Source organism: Cervus elaphus, chromosome 15, assembly GCF_910594005.1.
Source record: "Cervus elaphus chromosome 15, mCerEla1.1, whole genome shotgun sequence".
NCBI lineage: Eukaryota > Metazoa > Chordata > Mammalia > Artiodactyla > Cervidae > Cervus > Cervus elaphus.
In genome coordinates, this window is record NC_057829.1 from 31722297 (window position 1) to 31739425 (window position 17129).

At 40.9% G+C, this 17129-nt stretch overlaps 1 protein-coding gene and 1 non-coding gene across 4 annotated transcripts in view; both read left to right on the plus strand.

Annotated features, from left to right (window-relative positions):
* LRMDA (leucine rich melanocyte differentiation associated) overlaps positions 1-17129 on the plus strand; it is a 1125542-nt gene that overhangs the window by 933281 nt on the left and 175132 nt on the right. The gene's annotated exons all lie outside the window — the stretch shown is intronic.
* Positions 6644-6748, plus strand: LOC122709733. The gene has a single exon (XR_006345701.1). It is a non-coding gene; the product is annotated as a U6 spliceosomal RNA (small nuclear RNA).

Sequence of the window (17129 nt, forward strand, 5' to 3'; positions counted from 1 at the left end):
GCAGGTACTAGGAGGGATGGTACATAAAAGGGAGTGGTACCAGGATTTAACAAGAGAGTCTTGATTTTAGATGTGTTGAGCAGTAAAAATGCTCCATGTAGGGAGTGGACCTTATCATTAACCTGGAATGCAGCCCATTCAATGAAAACCAGCATTCAGTCCTGAGAAAAGGATACGATTAATTATCCCCTCAAATCAGGCTTCTTCTGAGCTAGTGGAGGAGAGTGAAGGAGTGGAGAAGCTTAGGGAAGCTCCAATACACAAATAAAAGGGTTTGGGGAGTCCCATATAGTGTTAGCTATCCTTTACATACAATGTGGTTGGATGGGGTAGAGCTGAGGGAGTGTTTTCAGGAAGCCTTCCTTATTAGATGTGTTCCTCTCAAGCCTATGTAAGAACCTCCTAGGGAATGTCCATAAGGTAAAGATGTTTGAACATGTTTCGGGGATTCTGATTCAGTGAGCCTGGGGTGACACTGTGGCTTCCGTTATTATTCATGAGCTCTGATGACTCTTCTGTAAACAGCAATTGGAGGACCACTACGTTAAATGATACTGACAAGGAGTCTCTTTTCACAGGTCCTCTCAGCCATGAGATTTAAGAGAGCAGGGACTGTTTCCAAACCCTGCTGACTAGGGTTATGGCAGTCACAAGTACCTTCTCTTGTCAGGCCCTCAGTGGTTTCTGAGGACTAAGAAGCCTGTAGGAGATTCAATTATTATGAAGGATTTGCTGTGCAAGGCACTGTACTGTGTACAGAAATGACAAGGGTACCCCCCCTTTTATTTTTTTTTAAGGAACTTAGTTTAGGTGGAGACAGCAGACAAAATGCAATGAAGTATACAAGTGCTATGAAACTGAGGCGCACAAAGGGGTTGGTCATGAGATGGAGGGTGGCCTAAGTCATTGTAAGGCTTGAGCAAAGAACTGGCCATGGATGTAGAGAAGAGGTCTTCACAGAAATGATGTTGAGAAAGTTGAGCACGTGAGCGGTATCCACTAGCTATTCCTAAGTGGTGAGTGAGAGGGAAAAATGTGACATGACTCCCAGGTTTTTGGCCTGAGTAGTTTTGTGGAAGCTGAAGCCATTTCTGAGAAAGGGCATTTGGGAGGAACAGATTCAGGGGAATGTATCTGGTGTCAAAGGTGTCTGTGCCTGCAGGTAGAGATGCTCTGAGATACGGGTTGTCAAACTTTTGCTGTGGTAAGTGTTTTAGGCTTTGGAGGCTGGATGGTCTTTGCCGTAACTACTCAGCTTTGTCTGCCATTGTAGAGTGGAAGTATTTGTAGGCAATATGTCAGGAAACAGGCATGGCTGTGTCCCAGTAAAACTGTGTTTACTAAAGTAAGTGACAGGACAGATTTGGCCCATGGACTGTAGCCTTAAGTGTGAACGACAGATATAGACAGAGAGGTATTGACTCCTCTGTATCTGTGTACACAGTGTCTTTCTCTGTAGCCATAGTATCTCAACTGTCCTTTACAAACGCTGCATTTCATGGTTATTTTGAACAAAGAATTTTCAAACTGTCCAAAAATTGCTTAATGATTATAAAAAATTAAATTTGGAAATGTAAATTAAAGCTGTAAGATACATTTTGTATTCACTGGCTCAGCAAAATTTAAACAGCCTGGTAATGCCAACTGCTGTAAAGTTGTAGAGCAACAGAAACTCAAGTTATTTTTGTGGGAGTGTGAGTCAGTGTGTCTGCTTTGCAAAACAATTTGTCATTATCTGGTGAATTTGAATATATGCAAACTCTTAAGCTCCAACAATTCTACTCCCCAAGTTCTAACCTAGGAAAAGCTACTGTACCTGTTCAAATCAATGTGAACTATATGCATAGCATTTTCTGTAGTAGGAAAACAAAACAAAAACCAGACAAGAAAACTGGAAACAGCCCAAATGGTTCATTAAGTAAAGTTGAGTAATATTCAGCATGGATGAATGCACAAAATTGGGAGGAAAAAAACTCACTGAATGATATGGTGTAGTGTAATTATATAAAGTTCAAAAATGCAAATTAAAACACTATTTTAAGAGTCCTTACAGAAGTGGCAAAGCTCTGAAGAAAACTACTGGAATGAAAAACTCAAATTCAGTTGCATTTACCATCAGTGGTAGGTAGAGGAAAACACAAAAACAACCCAAGAGATTTATTTATCTCTAAACTTGGTGAGGAGTACACACATATTTTAAAGTTGTTGTTCTCAATACTTAACATATTTTTTTTCCCTTCATTTGTAATGGAGCAGGCATTGGATAATAATGAATAATGAGACAAAAGCAAACTCTTACTATCAATTTTATATTTTCAAGAGGTGATTAACTCAAGGTAATTCTTCTCTAAAAAACAAATGTTAGTTTGGGGGACTGACTTCATATCTGACTTGGTGTCTTTGCCAGTCATGTCACCTTTCTCAGTGACTGAAGGCCTGCTGGCTTCCAGTGTTTCATCTGGGCAGAAGGCAATGGGTACCAGGGATAGCACGGAGGAGGGAGCAGTGTCAGGAGGCAGGCTGGTGTAACTCCTACAGGGTCATTTGAGTTCCCCATCTTAAGGAGAACAAGCATCATCTTTGGCAGAGGACACAATGTGGTCAGATTCCTCCCTGTCACTCAGCAAGTGATCCCACTGCTGCCTGTATATTATTCCAGTCATCTGGGTTTACAGGGACACTGTGTAGTGGTTTTGTGGTGTGGAAGCTATTGCTACCTAATTTTTTTCTTTCTTGAGTATCACTTTGTAGTGTCGTGATTACAAGCTTGGAAGAAGATAAGCTGTCTGTCCATTCTGAGTATAAATGGGCACTTGAGATGAAACCACCTAGTTAATTTCCCCTTATTGCTGCAGGAGAATCTGAATCCAAACCACAACACAACCTAGCCCCTAAATCTCTATTAAAAACCACCTTGGGTAGTCTGGCAAAAGCTTTATTTAAAGTCAGCAGAGAATTGTAAAGTCAAAAGTGAAAAATGGTGCAACAAGAAAGAATCATAAAAAAATACTAGATCAGTTAAATGTAGTCAAAGGCAATTTAGTGTGTTCTGGCACCAGTCCTTATTGATGCAAAGAATGTGATGTGTCAGGGGTCGGCAAGAACATGTAGCAAATGTGGAATGAAGGATGCAGCTCCAAGCTTGACTCTGGGGCAGCCACACGGGCCATGCAGAAGGCCTTGCTCTTCCTTTGGACTAGGGATTTCAGGGAGACTATTCTAATTATCCCAGTCTGGACATCTGTTCCTTCCTTCTTAATGTTGTTTGTATTTTAAAATTAGAATTTTTTCATTCATGGGAATAAACCAAACCAGAGGCTGCATAAATTGAGTCAGGCCAAGAAGGTAGATATTCCTCATCAGTACTTTTTAGTATTCTAGTCTCTTTGGGGTTACCACTTTGACCTGCATTTCATATTCACATTCCAAGCTGTGATTATTTCTGTCTCATCTTCTCCAGCTTCTTTATCAGTATGAGCTGGTCTGATTAGTGATAAGCATTTCTATAGCTTCCATTTTATTCAGCTGCCATGTTTAGGTATTGTGCTAGGTCCTGTATAGCATTATCTCACCAGTCTCACTAAAACCCTACACGGCAGCTCTTTGCCCATGCCAGTTTCACAGATGAGACCAACAAGGGCTCAGAGACTCCGAACTCTTCGGAGGTTACTCACCGAGTAGCAGAAACAGGACTCACGAGGCCTGACTGCTCAGGTGTGTTATGCTAGAAGGATGCTTCGCTAACCTCATCTCCAGTGGTACCTGGGGACCATACCTCTCAAGAACGTAGCTGCACTATAGGACAGTTTTAAGAATGAGACCAGTGTTTGAATCCTCACTTTACCACTTAACGGTTTTGTGACCTTGGGCAAGATACTCTGTATCTCCCTCTCTGTAATATAGGTATAATAGTAATACCTACATTAGTAAGGTTGTTGTGAGGACCAAGTGAGTTGATATAAACAGACTATTTTAAAGAGTTTCTGGCCCATTGTAAGTGCTATATACATGTATGCTATTATTGTGGCTGATGACACTTCTGTTATTAGTGTTATTGTTTTTGATGTCTTCTGGAGACAGGGTGCCTTCACTGAAGGAAATGGAATTGGCTAAAGGGGAAGTGAAAGGTCAGCCCCGTGGCAGGTCCATGGGGTGGATGTTGTTAGGCAACACACTCAGTACTATTCCAATTCTACCTTGTGGGGGGCACGTGCACTTTTTGTAGACCCTTTTCTCACAAATGAAGTGGTTTTGGAAGGTCAAAGAGGAAACTGGATTCTGTGGGGGTATCCCTCTTAGGTACTTGTACTAACACATTCAGAATCAGATTCTGGGGTCACCTGCTTTTCCTTCCCATCTACAGATTTACTCTAGGAGAAACGGGGAAAGGTTTGGAGACTTCCTTGGTTCTAACAGGTCTTATCAGAATCTCTGTCGTAGATTCAGGAGGAGTGATTGGTTTAATGTAAATGCTTTAGAGGATCTGAAAGAGATTAGAGAAACCTATTCCAGAGGATAAAGGCAAGACAGGAGGGAACCATTAATCTCATGGACATTCAATTCCCTAAGAACTTTTTGGGGAGTGACCAGAAACAAGCCAGGCCATATGCTGTCCATTTGCAATCCTCCGAGCTCTGGACTTTTTTTTTTTTTTTTCCTGACGGATCGAGGCCAATGCCATTGCCTCATTTGGATGGTTCTTAAACTTGAAAAGGAACTGAAAGGTTGAGGCTTGCATGCAGAGTCGAAACAGATGATTTGACAAAAGTAGTCCTGACAAACACCAGGGCTCTCCCGATTGTCAGAAACAGTCTGATGATGACATGTTCGAAGCTTCCCAGACTGGCTTGCGTTTTGGTAAATAGGAACAATCAGGGAAGACATAGTTATGCTGTAGAGAGATCTGCAATGTGGAGAGAACAAGTTAATTGTTCAGCTTCAACTGAGACCTTTCACTCAAGTCATTAATCACAGTGCACAGTCTGGAGCCTTGGCCCCGCAGTTCAGGGCTTTAGGCTGCTCTCCCGCTCCAGACCAAGGCTCATTCCAGGTGCTGGCCATTTGCGTTTCCCTCTAACTGGGCTGATTTATGGACCCAGAGATGTTTCCTGGTTTTTCCAAATTCTGTTCCATTACTTTGTAATAAAGGGGACATGTGATTTCTGGTTTTGTGCAGATCTTTAGTTTTAACATCCCTAGTACCAAAGATTTTTTCAATTAGTTTGTGGCCTGTCTTCTGTGACGGAGAGGGTAGAAATGCTGTTCTGTGTTTTGAGTATCAAAATGAAGACTTTTAGAGACTCTCTTGATTCTTCCCAGCTTGGCTAGAGCTGAAGACACACAAAACCTGCATGAGGCTTTGTTCCTGCATTCAGCGTCTCAATGCAAATTAAGTCTTGGGAAACCTAAGTGACAATAGCTCACTATAGTGATTGGCATTATCCCCATTCTACCCCGACACATATGGTTCAGGGTATAATATCAGGCCTTCCATACTGGGGCCAGGTCTCCGATGACAGAGTAAGCCAATATTGAAGACTTCGCAAGAGAACCTGAGTGTCAGAGGAGGACACTGTAATATTGAGGCTAAACAGGGCATTGCCATTGCCGAGTGTTACCTGTTTGAGTGAAAGATAAACCCAATCTAAGTTGATAAGGGGCAACAGATCCCTTGGGAGTTTTCCCAAGTGGCAGAAATGTTTTGCAAGAAAGTAATTGGAAATTGATATTTGACATATCTCTGGGTTGCTTTTTATTCCTGATAACACCAAAGGGTTTGGCCAAGAGTCAAGAGTGACTGACACACGAAATCCTGCAATCCACAGCTGAAATACAATCTCTTCTTTGTTGAAAGTAAGCAGCTGCTTTTTGACCCTTTGTTTCCTAACTAGCACATCAACTATAGAGACTTATGGGCTTAGCTTGGTGAAATGAACTATGAATATAGCCAACCCTGCCTTTCAGTACTTCTCTGAAAGAAAGTCTTCACTGGCAATGGAGAACTGTCCTTAAAATTCACTCAATTTAATGGTCCTTTTTCAGAGTCTGCTATGGGCTCTGTATTGCATTGTGTACCATGGGACGTGCAAAATAAATACCAAATATGGCCTTTGCCCTCGAGGAACTTATAGGCTCCTGGGAAGGATGATGTGTTTATGAAACACATTTTCCATGGCAAGATAAGATATCACATGTGTGCCAAAGTGACTGGAACCTGGAATAAGTACAACAGGGAGTCAGAAAAAGGAGAGTAGGTAGACTAGAGTTGTCAGGGAAGACGTTATGGATGAGGTGGGACAAAGACATCAATATCCCAAACCCAGAACTCATCCTTAAAGAAACTGCAAGGAACATAGGATCAGGTTGCCAAGAGATTGTGGAGTCCCCTTTAAGTGAAAGTAAATTTGTTCAATATGAGGATAGATAATTTAGTTCAATAAATATTTATTGAGTGCACGCTTTGTGCCAACAACTGTATCTGATGAGGTAAGGGATGAATAATCCCTACACAGAACACACGCGGGTAATTCTCAGATGCTACCTTCTCTTAATGGAGATTTTTAAAGTTAATGTTGGTCTGTGTGATTCCAAAACCTGTGATTTTTACCACTTACCATTCCATGTCTCAGAAAGACCTTCCCATGCTCGCTTCAACAATACCTATAGTAAAATTGGAATGACATAGAAAAGATTATCATGGCTTTTACCCAAGGATGATGTGCAAATTCTTGAAGCATTCTATATTTTAAAAAAAATAGAAGAAGATGAACTTACCCAAGATATCTTTGGGTTGAAGAGCTGAGTCTAATTTTTTTGTGTAGTGCAGGAATGACATGTCCACCTTCATAAGCTGTTTACAGTGTAAAGAATTGCATGAATGCTGATTGTGACAGGAAGGGACACTGAGTTAGCGTTTGAGTAGCCCCCAATTACTGGGTTAGGGAGTACTTGGAATAGCATTTGAAAAGTCTGAACCTGGCCTAAACTCATGATCATAAGCAGAGTCCACGCTCTCTGAAGATCAAATTTTCTTGGAATTTCCATTATTCCCTTTGACTGCTGCTTTGGAAACCCAGTTAGAAGGGTCTTCCATCATTAGCATTTGAGATAGTGTTGCACTGGGCTCTTGGGCTCTCATGAAGTCTGAACTTGGCACTACCCAGATATAGTGGTAAAAGTCACTGAAAATTCTGTCTGTAGTCTTCCTTGCAAAATGAGGAAATCTACTATTTGTTCACTTAAGGTACAGATATAACTATGCAATTGCAGATAGGTCTAGAAAGAAGAGAAGTCAGGATGACAATGGTGGTGGCAGTGGTGGTCGTCATAGACATGGTAATCATTATTCCAAATATCCACATAATTTTTAAATAATATAACCACAGAACACTAGTAAGCCCTGGAAAGAATCTAAGATATCAAGCATTGAGGCGCAGAGGTGTCAGAGTTTATTTAGCTAAGCAATACCAGAAGAGAACTAGAAAATCTCCCTTTCTAGCTAGCAATCATTCTCATACCACAGTGAGACCCTGCCTTGTAACCCCTGCATTTCTGCCACCCATGTGACTGCTTTGAAGCTCATTTAGATATCAAATTTAAATGGAATTCCCACAAAAACTTTTTTTTTTTAATTTGGAGGGACTGGTGGAAGGAAAAACTAGAAGAAATTTGAAAACACTCTTGATTCCTGTCATTTTCCTTAGTATTCAGTCACTCTCTTCATCTGAGAGGCTCATTCTGGCCCCCAAGTGTAGATACATACATACACATGTGCTCACTCACTCATCTGTATGCATGTGTATGTATTGATATGCATTCCTCTTCATCATCTGCAGTCATTTTACAAATAATGGCTTGTGTGTGTGTGTGTGTTTTATCATCTTATTTTTAAAATGAAAATGACAACTTCAAAATTCTTTGCAGAAATAGTTCTTTTACGGTTAAAAAAAAAAAAAAATCCAGTATGTAGGCCAGGGTCATCTTTGGGTCACAAAATTCCATAAGGGAGTTGGCATTGGGAGGGGATAAGTGGTGACTTTGGAATTTCTGTCCCTTCATTCTGGGTATATGCATCAAGTTGGTAACAAAGAAGTTTGGTGGAGAGCTAGTGAAATAGAGTCAAATGAGAAAGATAGAACAAGGTTGAGAGTACAGAGTATTGGCAGGATGTAGAAGGAGATGGGGAGGTATGGATACCCTCCCCACCTCTTACAGGCTCTTTTCCCAGTAAGGTTATCACTGTGCTGGGGGTGGGGTTGAGAGTGTATAAAAGGAGCTGAGACTTTTGATTTAAAACTTTTGTTTTTGAGAAATCTGTCTTGCGAACTTTCTTCTTGAATAGAACCAAAGGGATTTTGTAGAGTTAGGGACATCAGAGTGGGACTCAGAGTACAAGGGATAGATCATTCAAAACCTGATCTAGGTCCTGAGTTTAAGGATGAGAAAGTACTACAGGCTTTCTGTAAACCAAGGGAGCAAGGCAGCAGGATCAAAATCTGGCATAGGCTCTACTCAGCACACTCTGGCTGTAGGTACATCTACTCAGCAGGATGGCTTATTTGAAATCATCCAAAGCACTGTCTAGAACAGCATTGCCCCCACAGATATACGGAACTTTTCAACTTTCTTCTATATTGTTCAGGCCTGTGAGGAAAGCACCCTTAATGTTCTTTCCCTTGACTAGCTGAGCATGGACAGTGAGGAAGCCCAGTGGCTCCCTGAGCAGACTGGCTGCAGAAACCTCCCTCTATGGTGGGCAGCAGAGGTGTAAAATGTAAATGACCAGAGGGTCCTCTATTTCACACTTCTGAGGAGGTAGCCACAACACCTAGAGTGTGGAGACCCAAATTTCCAGAGTTTCCCACCTCCATCTCCTGTAGGAAGGTTACAAGTAAGTCTGGCCTTAGTGGTCCGCTATTTCCCTGTCTATAAACATCATATCATGATTATTGTGCACATCCTTGTGCTCGGTGTCCTGAGGTGTGAGACCTCAGTTGACTTTGAGAAACTTAGAGGCCATTGTGGAAACAGGAAAGACAAGCACAGTCATGCCATTATTTAAGTGTGTGCAGAGCCTGCCTGACAACAGCTAGGGGACTTTGACAAATCAGAGACCACCATCACATATAGAGAGGCACTCCCAACTTTACCTCAGTAGCTATTTCTTCTTATTGAAGAGTGAGAACAGTGAAAGGCCTAAAGCAAGCTGGAAGCAAATCCCTAGACGTGGTTCATTTCATGACCACAATGCTTGGTGAGATTATCAGTAAAAGCTCTGGCAGTCCTCATGGGAGAAATGCCAGATATAAAGCCACTGAATGTTCATTCACCTCTTTTAAGTTCTTTCAGAAATAACTTGATTTACAAAAGAATATGGAATCATAATTGTCAACCAAGATGTCATTGTCACTTTAGGATGTCCAGAAACAAAGGGATATTATATCCTTTGTTCTTAGAGCACTACAGATGCCAAATTATGCACAGGGTTCCCTCATGGCGTTGAGTGTGTGTGAGCCTAGAGGCAACTGAACACTGATTTCAGAAAGATATTGCCTCTGGTGGTGTTCTCACCTGAATATCTCCCTGGAAAAGTGGGAGGAAGCATGGCCTTCCTAGCCCTGCTGCATTCTGATGGAGCAGTAGGCAGCAAGGCATAGAAGTCCAAGAAATGGTAGGGGGTTTGGGGCAAACTCTTCTCAGCCTCCATCTAAGGAGCTTGACAAGGGTACCACTAAAGGGGATGAGAAATAATTGTAAACTTTTGGTTTTGCCTGCACATCAACATATACCAACAGGTACTTGATTCAAAACATGAATGTTTGATTAATACATATCAGGCATCTGGAACAGAGAACAATGGAATTTGGGGCTTGAGTAGGACTTAAATGTCTTTCATTTTAACCACAACAGTCTAGATGCACGTAGTAGGCACTGGAAATATTTGTTGATTAGATTTTCTTTGATTGGAATTACATGGTTGCTTGATTTTGAGTCCAGATGTTTGGCATCCAGCCAGAGTTGTGTGCTCTGCATCTGTCATCAACCTCCCACCACAGAGAAGGTTGGCTAGGGGCAGCATTCCTCCCGTCCCCAGGGTGAGGTCTCATTTTGCCTCTTTCAGTTCCTGCACACTGGCTCATGTGACCATGGGCCACAGTGTGTTCGTTGCTTAGTTGTGTCCAACTCTTTGCGATCCCATGGACTGTGGCCTGCTAGGCTCCTCTGTCCATAGAATTCTCCAGGCAGGAATACTGGAGTGGGTTGCCATTTCCTTCTCCAGGGGATCTTCCAAACCCAGGGATTGAACATGGGTCTCCTGCATTGCAGGCACATTCTTTATGGTCTGAGCCACTGGGGAAGCCATGGGCCACAGAACATGTGGCAAACGACCTGTGGAGCTTGCTAGCTGTAGAAGTTGTCCTCCGCACCCTCATTCCCCTACAGTCATGGTGGCTGTATTTTATGAGAGAAATCATTGGCATCCCAGCTAACAGACCACAGCAGTGCTGGTGATAAGGACTTGTGCAGTCACGTATTCATCCATTCCATTGGTCATTGCAAAACTGTTGAGGACATGTCCATCAGTTCCCAGCACTGACCAGGAATCAGAGGAGGAAATATGAGAAGACCCATGAAAGGGAAAGTAGAAGTTTAAAAGGTTAGTGGGTATGTAAGACCTTCATTAACTTCTAGGGAACAGTGATAGGACGAGTGGTTCCATTAGTGCTAATGGCATGGGCAGCAGAGGGGAAGGATGCCAAACGGTAGAGTGGACATTTGCATTAGACCTGGGTCTGCATTTCATATCTGCCTTGCAACTCCAGCATGTAACTTTAAGCTCAGGCTTCAATTCCTTGTCTTGTAAACAAAGAGAATGTCCCAGGATATTCTTTAGATCCTTCTGTGACACTTTGATCAGAAATTTTGAGATCATTTTCCCATAATGTAAGGTCCCCCAAAACCTAGAACTTACTACTTTCATAGATAAACAGATAGACTTCTAATACACTAAGGAACCTGGGAATGAAAAGTAGTGAAAGAAGGTTTAGATGGTACAATGATGTCTGACAGAGGATCAAATGGTTGGATGGCGTCACCGACTCAATGGACATGAGTTTGAGCAAACTTTGGGAAATGGTGAAGGACAGGGAACCCTGGCATGCTTCAGTCCATGGGGTCACAAAGAGTTGGACACAACTGAGCAACTGAACAACTACTACTACTGATGTCTTGGTTAAAAGACAGCAGCAGTTGTAGGTCTGTGAGGATCCATTTTGGATAAAAATACATAGGTTTGTTATGGTTGGGAATGGAGCTCTAATTCAAAGTAAGACAGTAGCAAGTTTGATCTTTCTTCATGGATCACATCCTTGGTTCAGTTATTATTATTTCAGGACCAAGAGCATCTTGTTGCCCTTGAGTTGGTCCACAAACTGCCTTGGTTCATCATTGTTGGGATGGCAACCTTGTGAGTAGGTTCCAGAAGGCGTTTGCTGCCAGTGTTAAAGGTGGCACCCAAGAAACAGGCTCTATTTTTGTGGGTAGTTGAGAAATAGGATAATAGTTGAGATAGGATAATCTGGCTTTGAACCCAGAAGTAGTGTAGGTACAAGTTATACTCCTGTCTAGCTGAAAGATAGATTCATTACCCAGGTGGTTTCCAGTCTCTTTTGACTCCATGGAGTGAGGTCAAGTGTGTTACCTATACAAAGGACAAAGCACAAAAGTCTTTAGAAACCTCTCACTTGTGTATAGTACTGTATTGCTTTCTGAGAGGTTTATGACAGTTATGAACCAACTTGATCATTCCCCACAATAATGCTATGAGGTCAGTAATTATATTCCTAAATGACAAGAGGAAACTGAGGTCTGAGTATATCGATAGGGTTAGCTGTTTCTCAAAGGACAGTTTTAATGGATGCTGGAAAAGGTCCTACCCTGAAGCTGTTCAGAACCTTCTCTCCACAGTTGAACTTATTCTATAGTTTAAAATATACCTGATTCTGTGTACTTGTTTTTAAAATACAGGAGCCCCTGGTAAAGAAGTCATATCAAGCTTACTGTCACTTAAGTTGTTGCCTGAATTTTTTTTTTTTTAACAATCATTTTCATCTGACATAGTTGAGCACAGAATACTAGATTGTCAAATTTAGGTTAAGTGCAAGAGGATCAGGATAGATTTGGGTTTAGGGAGTTTGTTTGGAGCAACCATCCTAAAGCGGGCATAATAATGAGGACCTTGGGACTTCACTTCTGAATGAGGGGAGTCCCTAAGTGGGGAATAGTGATGCAAGGTGTGAATCAAGGGAGATATTGAAATCAGAGTAACTATTCATATTTCAGGCTTTGGTTAGTCTCTCTGTCTTGGACCCATCCCTAGTGAGCGGGGTGGGATTGTGATGGATGGGGTCAAACCCATCTGCAGTTACTGGCCAAACACCTCGCTGTGGGCATTGGTCCATTTCATATGCTCTCGTGTTCTGCTAACTACTTAAGGCAGAAAAAATCATTCCCCTGTTTGACTCCAATATGTGCCAGTTGAAACTGAAATCTTCATACTGAGCAAATGTACCAGAGAACACTCTATAAACTTAATGAGGGAGATGAAGAGATATGTGCCAGAAACCTAGAAAATTTAACACTGATGAGGTTATGACTATTATATGTTTAGTTAAATTGTTGACACTGACAGGACGTGGCTGAGGAAATCTACCATCCGTTTTCTTCTTGTATCAGTGATAATGGTTCCTTGGTGTGCTCTTCCCAGTTAACAAAAATACTCTTCCCAAGTTAAATGCAGGAAGAAGTGACATAAGAAGTACTTTTATTATCTCTGCTCTTCTGGGAGTTCCCTCTAGGCACATTATTTAAACCAGGACTTCTTCCGACTGGCAAATGAGTTTGGAGGGAGGGACTCACAGGTTCAGAGGTGAATGTAGAGGGTCCTGAGAGGTGGGAGCCTCCTAACCCTGTACTTGCATATGTGCCCTGGCAAACCCATCTAGCAGAGTAGTATGCTCATCTTTTCCAAATTCCTCTTCTACCTTTCATTTTCCCTCCCCTCAAAAGCAGAGAAAGGTTCTTCTTTGCCTAGTGAATAAAATCTCAATTCCTTGAAGTGGCAGTGAAGGCATAACTGTGATCACAATTTTTGTAAACTGCAAAGTGCTATATAAACATTAACTATTTGAAGAGGAATCAGGGAGTGGTAGAAGAAAGTATTGAATCTGGAGTCAGGACACTTTGGTTTGAGTCTTGTGCTAGTTGGGTGACCTTGGACAGGTCACTTAAACTCTCTGAAGCTCAGTTCCTTTATAAGACAAGAAAATTGTGATAGTTAAATTAATTGAAAGTGACATAGTAATTAGCAAAGAGTGGACACTCAGTACCTATTAATGAAGACATGGTAACTGAAGGCAATTTAGTCCTCTAGAGAACACTGGCTGTGGAGACATAAATTACTTATTTTCCTGTGTCTCTTATTACCTGCCTATAAAATGGGGATAAGATGGAAGAGTCAAGTGAATTAATACATACCTGGATCTTTCAACAGTGCCTGGGCCATAGTAGTCCTTCTGTAAGTAATGAGGCTCCTATTACTGCTGTGGTTACTTTTATTATTCAACACCCATTCTGGCCTTATCTTTCGAGCTTTATTTGTTTTTCAGTAGAGAGAACTTCTCCACCAGGTCATAACATCCTTAGGATGGAGACTGATTCTTACCTTTAACTGGTGTGGAATTTATTCAGTGCCTGAAAAATACTTAATCATTTTGTTGTTTAAAAAAAAAATACAAATATATGCTTGCTATGTCTACACAGCATTGTATTAGAGGTTTTAGCTGGTGGAGTAAGGCAAGAAAACAAGAAAGAAAAAAAAATCTAGACTGGAAAGGAAGGAAAAAAGCTCTCTTCATTTACAGATGATCATGTAATAGAATCTCTAAAAAGGTACCAGAAGTAATAAGTGAATTTAGCAAGGTTGCAAGATATAAGATCAATATAAGAATCAATTTGTTTTTAGTTGCTTATCCTTAGTATTGTGACAGGCAAAGGCACCCGACTCCAGTACTCTTGCCTGGAAAATCCCATGGACGGAGGAGCCTGGTAGGCTGCGGTCCATGGGGTCGCAAAGAGTCAGACATGACTGACCGACTTCACTTTCACTTTTCACTTTCATGCATTGGAGAAGGAAGTGGCAACCCACCCCAGTGTTCTTGCCTGGAGAATCCCAGGGATGGAGAAGCCTGGTGGGCTGCTGTCTATGGGGTCACACACAGTCAGACACGACTGAAGCGACTTAGCAGCAGCAGTATTGTCACAACTAGACCAATTAACTGGAGCACAGAATGAGTAGGGGGTAGTGATGGTAAATAAAATTGGAAAGGCAAGTTGAAACTCAGTTTGATGACATAAATTAATTTGGAATGCTTTTGCTCAGGCTTTTTGTCCATCTGTCCCCTCCCTTCCTTCCTACCTTTTCTTTCTTTCCTCTTTCCTTTTTTTTTTCTTTCCCCTTTTCTCTTCCTTATTAGTTTGTTGACATAAACAACTTTTCTCCCTGAAAAAAATGTGGAATTTTGTTTCTTAAAAACAAAGTTTTTTTTTTTAATTCTTTGGATTAAATTAACAAAATGAGCATAGCTAAGTTGCTTTGAACTTTCAGGGATCATTCTGTGGAAAGAGTTCCCAAAGACAGGGATGTAATATCAGTACATGGACTCTGGAACTGCAGGTATCTGGATTCAAGTTCTTTCTCTTAACAAGATGTGTGACTTTGGAAAAATCCCTTCAGCTTTTTGAGGCTCAGTTAGCTTGTTTTTAAGAAGGAATAATGGTTACATGACCTCTTTCTTTATAGGGTTCTGGATAGCTCACTTCAACACTTTCTGAGTTCCTAAGAATTGGACCATGACATGGAGATGGAGAGTCTTTCCCTTTTTAAGGAACATTTAGTGAAGATATGTGTGAAAATAACTTCAATGTCATGAAATAGGCTGTTAAAAGTTGTATAAGGAGAAACATGGGAGGTGCAAAGAAGGGGTTAATAGCTGTGCTTGGGGAATAGGGAACCATTTCTCTGCCTCTATGTCTATACCCAACCTCAAAGTTTAAGTGGAATTTTTAACAGTTAGAGAAAGGGGCAACTTCAATACAAATATAATCTTATATTTGTTTAGCACTTTATTCTTTTGCTTGACATAAATTAGAGTGGTGTAAAAACTGTAATTTAAAACTATAAAGGATTATTATTGCTATTCCAGGGGCAGTTGTTATTACTTTAAATTGTTCTTTTGGTAAGGCTGGGGAAATTTCGACCTTAAATTGCAGCAACTTAACAAAGTTTGTTTACATAAAAATTCCCAGGGAATTTTTCCATGTTGGAGGAACCAGAAGTCTTAAGAATTTAGGTCCTACTGAGACAAAGGCAAAAGTAGAGTGACAAAGATTAGGAGAGGGTCATTGAAAAGAAGAAAAGAGGATGTTAATTAAGTCTTTGCAAGATGATGGCCCATTTTATAATTATGGCACAAATAGTTAAGTAAAACTATAAAAATATAGAAACCTAGATGTTTCAACACTAGTACAACATTAACCCAAAGGACTCAGTCTTTGTGAAATGTTGCAACCTGAGAATTTTCCCTTGGCAATCCTGATAAAACATGTGGCACTGCCCCTAGGAGAGAATTGAGCTCACAGCCCTGGGTTAAATTACTCAGCTCTACAGATACTTGCCTTGGTCCAACATGCCATCTATGCAATGTTGAATATTTGACAAAGTACTGAAGATTATTTGGAAATATAGATAGGAACAGTATTTGGAGGTTTGCAGAAGAGTGGGAAGTGGAGCAAAGAATGTACCTATAATTTAGGGTGAAAAACAACAATGAGGTCTCATAAAAATAAATAACCATGAGGTTAAATAGACTACAGATCATTTGCACCTCGAGGCTTCTCTTAGGTTTTGTGCCAGTTGAAAAAAGAAAAGAGAAAAAATGATAATTGGCCTTGCGCTTCGAAGACAGAAGACACAGTATTTTAAGTAATCAAGAGTCGGACACGACTAAGCAACTAAACTGAATCAAAAAGCATCCCTCCCCAATTATTAATATTTAAAGGAAGAAAAACAAAATCCATCAAGCTATCTAGAGTACCATCCTGGATTTGGAAAAAGACTTTAAGCAACTCTGCCTAGAATCATACTGCTTTTTACTGCTCTTGACTTTATTTTAAAGCTGATGTTGCTATCTAGAAAACCTAACAGATGTAAGTATTTTGGTTTTACTCACTGAAAAGTCATTTCCAGTCGCATTGGAGAAATGGATTCTAGTGTTTGCCAGTAACCACTCCTCCTGTCCTTTAAAGAAAATAGCGTGTGTATTGGAAAAAGCACTGAACAGGAAGTCTGGATGAAAAGAGTTCTAAAACTTGCATCTGCTAGTGCTAGAGTTTTAGACTTCAGATAAGTCAAGTCACAGATGTGATCCTCAGTTTTTTCCCCTATAAGACAGGAACATTCATACCTACCGAGCTACCTTGTAGAGTTGTGAGTGTCAGTTGAGAAGTTGGACATGGAAATATCATGCAAATGCAACAGAGTGTAGGTTGCTACTCCTTGCAGTGGGCCTCTGAGACACAGAATGACAGAATGGGCCTCAGGGACTATATATGAAGCCATTGGTACTTGAAAAAAAATATTTTATTGGAGGGTAATTACAATGTTGTGATGGTTTTTTCCATACATCAACATGAATCGGCCATGGGTATACATGTGTTCCCTCTATCCTGAACTCCTCTCCCACCTCCCGCCCCACCCTACCCCTCTAGGTTATCACAGAGCACCAACTTTGGGTGCCCTGCTTCAGGCATCAAACTTATCTATTTTACATATGGTAATGTATATGTTTGGTACTTTTAACAAAAATGTTAGCTTAGTTTAGTGGTATATGCTAGGGTGCAACACAGCTTTATTATTTTTCTTAGAACCGCCCCTGTGTATTCACTCTGTAGGACTAGGTCTTCCTCTGCCTCTGAATAAAATCCCAGTTGGTGCCCCAAACTTGCTGCTCACTCTTGGAAAACAAGTCCTCTGTTTACTGCGTCTTGAAATACTCAAGACTCCAGTTATA